At 41.1% G+C, this 8,740-nt stretch overlaps 1 protein-coding gene across 1 annotated transcript in view; it reads right to left on the minus strand.

Moving 5' to 3' along the window:
* Nucleotides 1–5,950, minus strand: part of gjc1 (gap junction protein gamma 1) — a 64,582-nt gene extending 58,632 nt beyond the window's left edge. The window contains exon 1 of the mRNA XM_049562225.1: nt 5,892–5,950. The gene's annotated coding sequence lies outside the window, so the exon portion shown is untranslated. The remainder of the gene's footprint in view (nt 1–5,891) is intronic.
* Nucleotides 5,951–8,740: the final 2,790 nt, after the last annotated feature.

Genomic DNA, 8,740 nt, shown 5'->3' on the forward strand with positions numbered 1-8,740 from the left:
ATCTTAAGGTACGCAAACACCGCTCTTGGGAGAAAGTCAGTGTTTGTTGGACCCACCCACCCCACTTGGACATTCGCTGCCTTATCTTTCATCCTCGTCCCGCTGTCGCTGACACTGCCGGTATAACGGTAACCAGCCGCGTATCATACCGACGTTGAAGGACGCCTTTTTAAGTTGGTTTCTGATGCTGCAAGTCACTGCCTAAGCACCGGATTATGGCGATGTTGGAGTGAGACCAGGCTCGGATACCATATAAATCATTTAAGGATATGTTGTTTATGTTTATATAAGGAGGGACAAATGCGTATGTTCTAAATGTCGAGGGGGACGTGCCCCCTCTGTCCCACCTGGGATCTATGTCTATGCAGTTTATAATGGCATAATCATACTTAATGGATTTTTTAACTGCTCAGATGTCATTTTATTTTGATAATGAATATTTGAATAGTATTACTTAAATGTAGGATTTGTGTATTCAGTATGTAGTGCACAAAGCATAATTGGAAATGAGATAAAAAGCAAAGACTGTGTAAACAAAAATGTAAAAACTACAATAAAATACAAAAAAACCCATTATAAGTTACAGTGCAGTCAAAGGTAAGCAAAATGCAAAGTTGTAACATAACAGACTCTTCTCTGAACAGGACTGTGTTTGGTCTGTTTGTGGTGGACCCCAAAGATGCAGCACTGGGACCATAGCTGTTCTTCTGGAGGCCACAGAGTTTGAATAAAGTGTAGATTTAGATGAGTTTAACTCACTGGATGGAAAACAAAGTGACACAATCCGACAGCCCACCACCAGGCCGCTAACCATATTCCAAGGAAATGACCGAAGCACACAGGATGGATGATGTCTGTGATTCCACACAGTCAGACGGGTTTCCTGCTGACAAATTAGTGGAAATGATTTGGATGGTTTCAAGGTGCTTTACCATTTGTCACTGTGTGAGGGCCTGCGTCTTGGGTCAATCTGCTGTTGTGGAAGGCCCCGAGCACGGGAACACATATGGCTCATTTGGCAAATTGAAACAGCTAGTTGCTTTGAGTTTGCAGCTTGATTGTTTGCTCACAAATTCGCCCTCCACCCCCTCCCTCTATTCTGCAGGCCTCTCAGGCACCGTGCATGTGCAGCCTTAATCAGTGTGTGCAGCTAAATGCTGAGATGGATTGACTTCTGGATCCTCTGATCTTTGTGATTAGAGAATGATTCAGTATTGTGGGTCCTTCAGGGGCCCTAGGGTGCAGTAGTCACACAGTCATGTGCTTGTGTTTTTTTTTTGTTTTTTTTTGTTTTTTTTGGTGCAAGTCTGCTCACGGCTCTGACCTTGCCGGACCTCAGATTGTCACTGACCTGCTGGGCAGTGATGGCGCCCTCCTGTGTTTCTGCAGGATAAGCTACATTTGACTGTTCAAGAGGGAGATGTCAGAACACATGAAGCTCTTTGGTAAATGAAGAAAGCAAAGATATATTCAGGGCCACATTTAGAAAAGTTTTGGAAGGGCACTCAAAAAACTTGTACTCTTGGTCAGTCTTCATTTTGGGGAATAATGAAATCAGAGAAACTGTTGGTACAGCACACATGCACGGACAAAGAGGTACCAAAAACTTAAAGTAACAGAGCAATGATTCAGCCTTAGATAGTGTATTCCACACATCACACAGATGAGTTTAACATGGGAGCCTAACCACCTTCAAGGTCTTCATCTTACAGTATCTTAACCTGACACTCTGAAGTCTGCTCACATGCCTGCATGCAGACAGTGAAGCGTGACCCTATATGAATCATACATTCATACAGTTATACATGATGACACTTCCATACTGAATAATTTTTCCCCACCAGGCATATTTGTAAGATGAGTAAGTATGCGTTAAGACTCAAATGTAAAGCCCTGGTTCTGAGTAATAATGATCTGCACATTACTAATAGTTACATAATGTATACATTGTAAGAAAGGAATGCCAATATTTGCTATTTTTTAAGATATTACCATATGAAATAATATTAACAGCTGCTATGTGTAACTCCAGAGATGGACAGTTATGAGACATCAGGCCCCACACAATGAAACAGACTGCCATACTGAAGCAGCCACGTTGTTGGTAGATGTTTTGTAGTCGTTTTGTGTCTCAAGGCTACTTTGCATCTCTTTGTGGTTGTTTGCTCCTGTTTCTGGTTATTTTCTTGTAATGTTTTGGTTCAGTCTGTTTGCTCAAATTTGTACCAGCTTCCATCCAGGCAACATTTTACCCTTTAACTTTATATTTTTCCTTGTTTTCTAGTTTTCTGACTCGTTTTCAAACATCTAAATCTCAGCATGTGTTACAACTGACTCAGGTTGTTGGGAGGCATGTCTTATGCAGCCAGCCTATTGTCTAACAAACTGCGATCCACGGGTCAATGGTGGACCTCAAAAGTACGTTGTGCGGCCCCAAAAAATTACATGAAATGCATCCATTATATCATTTGCAGTCCATCTCAATGCTTACTTTAATAATTTACATTGAATAAACTACTAGGAGACAGCATCAAACCACCCGCCCTAACCAGCATCTATGAGGTTAGGGATGACAGCTTGTAGAGAGCTACTGGCTGCACTGCAATAAATGGCACCTAACAACTGTAGCATGCTGCAAGAATGAGTCCTACAACCCGAAAATGAGTTAACATTTTAGTGCTCCTGGTTCCCTCATTTTAACATCAACATGTTTTCTGAATGGGTTTTGGTTAGGTGTCTGTTAGCTGAAGCTTAGCAGACTTTCACAATGTGTTCTATGACATGAAACATATCAGTAAATACCCCTCTTACGAATTTTGAAGTCTTTAGGTGTCTTAAAAAAGATGGTTGCGAACAAGCGGCTAAATAAGGCTACAAAACATCAACAAGCCGAACATGGGTTTACAGCCTCAAAGTGTTGGCCACGTCATAGTCATGCCACCATAGTATAGTTCCTTTAAAGCAAACTACACTATGGTGGCATGCTAACGTTAGGCTAGCTTTTACCATCTAGCAATTGCATTTATGTGCCAGAAATAATGATAGTGGTGTTCATTTGTGAGGATTATCCAAGAGGGCAAGAGGGTTCCTGGTTCGAACCTAGGGTGGGGGAGCCCTTCTGTGTGGAGTTTGTGTCAGTGTGGGTTTTCTCCTGGTACTCCAGCTTCCTCCCACAGCAGGTTAGGTTAATTGGTGACTCTAAATTACCTGTGTGTGAATGGTTCTCTGTCTCTATGTGTCAGCTCTGTGATAGTCTGGTGACTTGTCCAGGGTGTACCCTGCCTCTCACCCAATGTCAGCTGGGATAGGCTCCAGCCCCCCCGTGACCCTCAAGAGGATAAGTGGTTACGGAATATGAATGAACAAATGAACCAAAATCCAGTGGGAACATCCCAAATAGGCATTTGATGAGGGAACCAGGGTAATGTTAACTTCTGCGTCGGCCTACAATAAAACATCATCCCTGCAACACTCAGTGCTGGTGCTGTAAACAAAAGTTAGCAATGTCAGTGGACAATTCGCAACTGCATTTTTCTCGTGCTACCTTCAATCATATGCTGGTTCCCGAAATTGACATTCAGGCACCCAAACTTTGAGCAACCCTGATATAGTGTCTGTTTGTGGTCATTTTGTGTCTCTTTCTAGTTGTTGACTTTCCAACCAGAAATGTTCATACAGAGGCTCTACTCTGATTGGCCTGTTCAGAGATCAATCCGTGATACTAACAAGCCAACTACCTCTCACGTTCTGACTCTGGTAGGGGAGCCAGCAGGCCCCATCCATGAATATACCCTCACTTTACCTAAAGTCACTCACAACCTGCAGACACTATTTGGAGTCATGACATTGTTTGGAGGCTGACTCAACCTTCATTCTCTTCGTTCAGCCTGCAGATCTATTAATGATTTGTATAACCTACTACTACTTTGCTGTAAGCAGACTGTCAATATAAAATTGCCCGACTGGGCCCTGCATGCCTGTAGCTTCCTACTTTGGGAAGGATGTTCTGGAGGGAAAGGTCTGCTCGTGATGTTAGCAGAAAGAGACAAGTGTGATTGAGTCACGGACACATGACAGAGCCAGAGAGGTGTGTAGGTGCCGAGAGACAGTACAAGATGAAGGAGAGGTAAGAGCAGAGGGCAGATTTATTGTAGGAAAGGGGTGACTGATGGGGTGGTAGCAGAGCAGATGGAGGTGAAAAGGAAAATGGAAAAGGCCTGACTTGCAGGAGGAGGGTGCCCCTAACAAGGCCCTATACCGAGGCAGTCTTGCTCCTGTCTATATTTAGCACAGGGACCACAGATTGTAACGAGCACTCCGGGCCCTTGTGTTCAGACCGGCAAGAACTGCTGCCATCCGTCTGACCGCCAGAGGCGAGGCACGATCCTTGCTCATGCCAGCGCAGGGGAGGAGTGACGGGACCATGTCGTCTGTGTGCACATTTACTTAACACATGTACAGAGTTGATCACATTCTGTCGGAGCAGACGCCTTCTGAGCAGAGGTGAGAAGATACAAACCCTGAAAGCATCTGCCTGTCGATACCTCGATGAGTTCATTACTGTACTTAGCTCTTCCTAATGGTGCGTTCATGTTTACAGCAACTCCCTAAATCTCTTTTCTCCTTCCCTGGAGCATTTGAAAAGGGCACAGTATCCCCCGTCACCTTTTACCCACGTCTGCTGAAATAAAAAATAAAAAAAACGCTTTTCTCGCTGGACAGGATTGACATTCAGTCCAAATGTCACAGCAGCTCAAGCCATTTTTGACTCGCCCTGTCCCCGTCCTTACCTTCCCCATCTCCATCACCTCCAGGACTGTTGGGAGGATTGTCAGTGGTGACTGATGAAGGACTGAGCCGTTCAGACACCACGGTGTTCTGAAGGCGTGACAAGACTCGCACGTCTATCCATCATGAAGTGTAGTTAAACGCTGCTCTTCAGAGTGATTATCCACTCAACATTTAAGTTTTAAAGATCAGATACTCATCACCTGTAGGCTTCAATGGTTGTCAGTTTCACTTTTCGCAGAGCATGGTGGCTGTGGTCAGCTTGATATTGTGTTGGTTGCAATGCATGGAGACAAGTCTTATAACAGATGGTACCTCTCGAACTTCTGCCGTGTAATCCACCAGTGTGTTTGAAAAGGAAGACTCTGGATGACGTATCACTAAAACATTTGAGGCCCATTTGCTTCAAACTACTTTAAATAACACATGCTTTATTTCTCCTTTTAGGGAAATTCATGTTTTCATTCTGCTGTTTTTTTCTAGACTGGCATTTCTCCGGCAGCTATCAGTCCATATTCCGTACCTGGTCCATGTGGGACCACCCTCTAGCTCCCTACAGACTGAGCTACTGTTGCCCCTGAAACACAATGTTTCCTGAATGGTGAGCTGCAAACAGTTCTTTTATTGCACTTTTATTTTTACACCTTGATTCACTTTCACCAACAGCATTATTTGAAAACTGGTGGTAATCTTTCACAACTGAAAATCAGTCCCTCCAGGATGTCGCGGGCTTTTTTGGGATTGTTGTGGCCCATAATGCCTGATTTCACCGCAGCTTTTCTTCAAAATAAATAAATAAAATTTAAAAAAAAAAAGAAATTCATGAGCAACTAAAAAAAAGTATCTTTTAAAAAAATGAAATATATTAACCAAAGGCAATCTGTTCCAGTGATAATAAAACTGCACTGGTCTGAGTCCTCTAAGTAACCTTACCAACAGGCTGAATAAAGCTTTCACATCATGTTTTTATCCCCAAACTATTTTCTTCATCACACTCACACACACAAACAGTTTGTCATGCAAACAGGGAAGCACACCTATGCCACTTTGTGATTTAAACTACACTAACATTACCATGAACATGCATATTCAATGGAACTCACCTTGGTTCTTTCAGCATGTGCAATACATGTGGATTCAACAGCCTCTGTTATGGTGATTCATCTTGTCTGGTGTCCACTGCCATTCTCCAGTAGTGTTTTGCTGTAGAAAAGTGTTTGTCACTCCATGTTGTTAGTTTTTCACCACAATGTAACACGTGGTGCAAAACAGTTTGCCCTTTATTTCATGCAGAGCATCAGGGAAATGCCTTGCATGATGTTTAGCAGTAATATTTGATGGTAAATGTGAGATGTTTGTGCCGCACAATTTTTTCAGGCTCCCTCTCTGGAATCGAACCCTGATTCCCAGTTGGTCACCATGATAGGCACAGGAAGTACCATCGAAAGTTGATAGGGCAGACATTCGAATCAGACGTCACCTCTAGAAGGGCCAACACAAAGCAGTTAGTCTGGTGACTCACGAGAAACTACGATAATTGTTGAAATATGTGGAGAAGTTGCAGTGTATTGGACAAAATAGCAAGGTCTGGCTAAATTTACGGAGAATGGTAGCAACTGTTGAATATTAAGTAAACAAGACTGTTGTTAAGTTATTAACCAACCAATCTAAAAACTAAACTTAAAAAAACTGTTTTTGCTCAAGTAATCCTAGGATGAGACATCAAGGTTTGTGATATCAGAGCCATAAGATGTAAAATCTAATTGTGGCCATCCCATCTGTTGAAAAGGCACTTTGCATTTGTTCTTAAATTTTGTCACTTCCTTTAGGTGACAGATATGTGGGTGCTTTCATTCATACAAACAGGACAAACAATGGAATAATTAGGGTGAATAAGGACTGTAGCACCCCATATTGTGACAATGTAATAACGCCTGAAAATATAATATTTGCACTTAAAGATCCAGTGTGTAGGATTTGGTAGCTTCTAGTTGTGAGCTTGCAGAACTGAAACTTCTCGGGTGTGCCGAGCGTGAACATGGCTGACGCAAGAACGTAAAAATGCAAATGGCCCCATCTAGAGCCAGTGTTTGGTTTGTCTGTTCTGGGCTACTGTAGAAACAACATGGAGGATCTGCTCTGTACGCAGATATCCTCCTGACACCCTGTGACCTCATATGAGGACATAACAATTTTGGTTTACTTAACCTTATACTTTATCCTGCTTAACTTAGACCTGTTGTCCTCATCTGTAGACACTTTTTTGCGCCATCTAGTGGTAGTAAGACCACACTACAGTATTTAACGTAAAAACAAGATGGCAGCCATGTCTGCCAAGTCAGTCTGCAGCTGACCCTGACACAAAAGTGGACAAGGTACAAAACCTGATCACATTAAACTTGTTTATTTACGATAAATAATGTTTGAAGTATGATATGGCAACAAACCAATTTTAGTGACAGTAACAAGCTAAGACATGTTGTTAATCTTAAAGTACTCATTTGCAGATATTGGGAATTTTTCATTGGGACTTTATTATCATCTCATTCTAGGACATTGGGACTTAATTATCGTTGACAATGTTTAGTTTTTTATACTTATCAGGTCCTATTGATCCCAAATAGCAAGGAGAAATTGAAAATGCATACCAAACAAAAGCTCAGGTCTCAGGAGGATATACTGTAAAGGGCTCATTCTAAGGTTGCAAAAAAAACAACAATTGTAATTTTCAGGTGATTATAAATGAATGAAAACACAGTTATGAATATTATATATCATTTCTGCCAATAGATGCCACTAAATCCTACACACTGGACCTTTCAGCTTTAAGGAATGTAAAGTGTTCAAGTATATAAAATGTATAATACTGTGTCACATTAACACTCAAGGCTTTATGTAGAATTTGAAAAATACAACAGATGACAAGTGGTACAATGTCATCAGGCAAAAATGCATTAATCTAAAATCCCTTTAAATGGGAAATGAACCCGCCAATACTTGTCATTGTTCAAAGATCGTTCATAAGACCAGAGTGGATCATAGATTAGACATCATGAGAAGACGACAGAAGCTGCAGGGGATGTCTAACGTTAAGCAAACAATGAAGGCAAAACAGCTGTCAAAGCAAATGACGTGTCTCCTTGACCTCACCTGATCTTATGAAATTTCTGCATTCAGAAGGGGTTTCCTATTGAAATGGAAATGAAGAAGAAAGCTGACCTTAATACTTACGTACCTTTAAAAGTAGTAAAAGAATATTGAACTCCACATGCGATATAACATGACAGAGCATTAAATTACATTATCGGTAAAAATGTGATTACAATATCAATCAGGACACTTTATTATATTATCGGTCAGATTATTGCATCAGTGGGTTTTATTACATTTCGATCAGGTTAAAAGCAAATTTTATTACACTTTCAGACGTTATCACATTTTTAGGATAATAATCATTGGGTGCTAACACGACATTAGTGTCTGTTGAGGCGTCATTTTGTGATTCAAACGTTTTTGATATGGGTGTATCGTTATAAAGTATAGTCTAGCACAGTTTTTCCTCACAGCCCTGTCACATTAATTGAAAGTATCCCACCATCATCACCATCCATTAAGCTCCGTAGGTGTGCATTTAAGTTAAGATCAAACTGGGTGTTATTTATCATTATTACATAGATACCTTACAAGAACTGATATTGTCCATATCATTTTTTATCCTTTAATTTCCTTTTCCTTAATTTTAATTTAATTTCCCTGTTAAGGGTTTTTCTGGGGGGGAGTTTTTCCTCATCTGCTGTGAGGGTCCAGGGACAGGAGGATGTCGTATGCTGTAAAGGCTTCTGAGGCAAGTTGTAATTTGTTGTGTGTAATTTGGAGTTCATCAATAAAATAAAACTGAATTACACGACTCCATTTGGAGTTTTTTTACTGTGACAATAAATATAGTAAAGAT

This window comes from Epinephelus fuscoguttatus, linkage group LG19, assembly GCF_011397635.1.
Source record: "Epinephelus fuscoguttatus linkage group LG19, E.fuscoguttatus.final_Chr_v1".
In the NCBI taxonomy this organism is placed as follows: Eukaryota; Metazoa; Chordata; class Actinopteri; order Perciformes; family Serranidae; genus Epinephelus; species Epinephelus fuscoguttatus.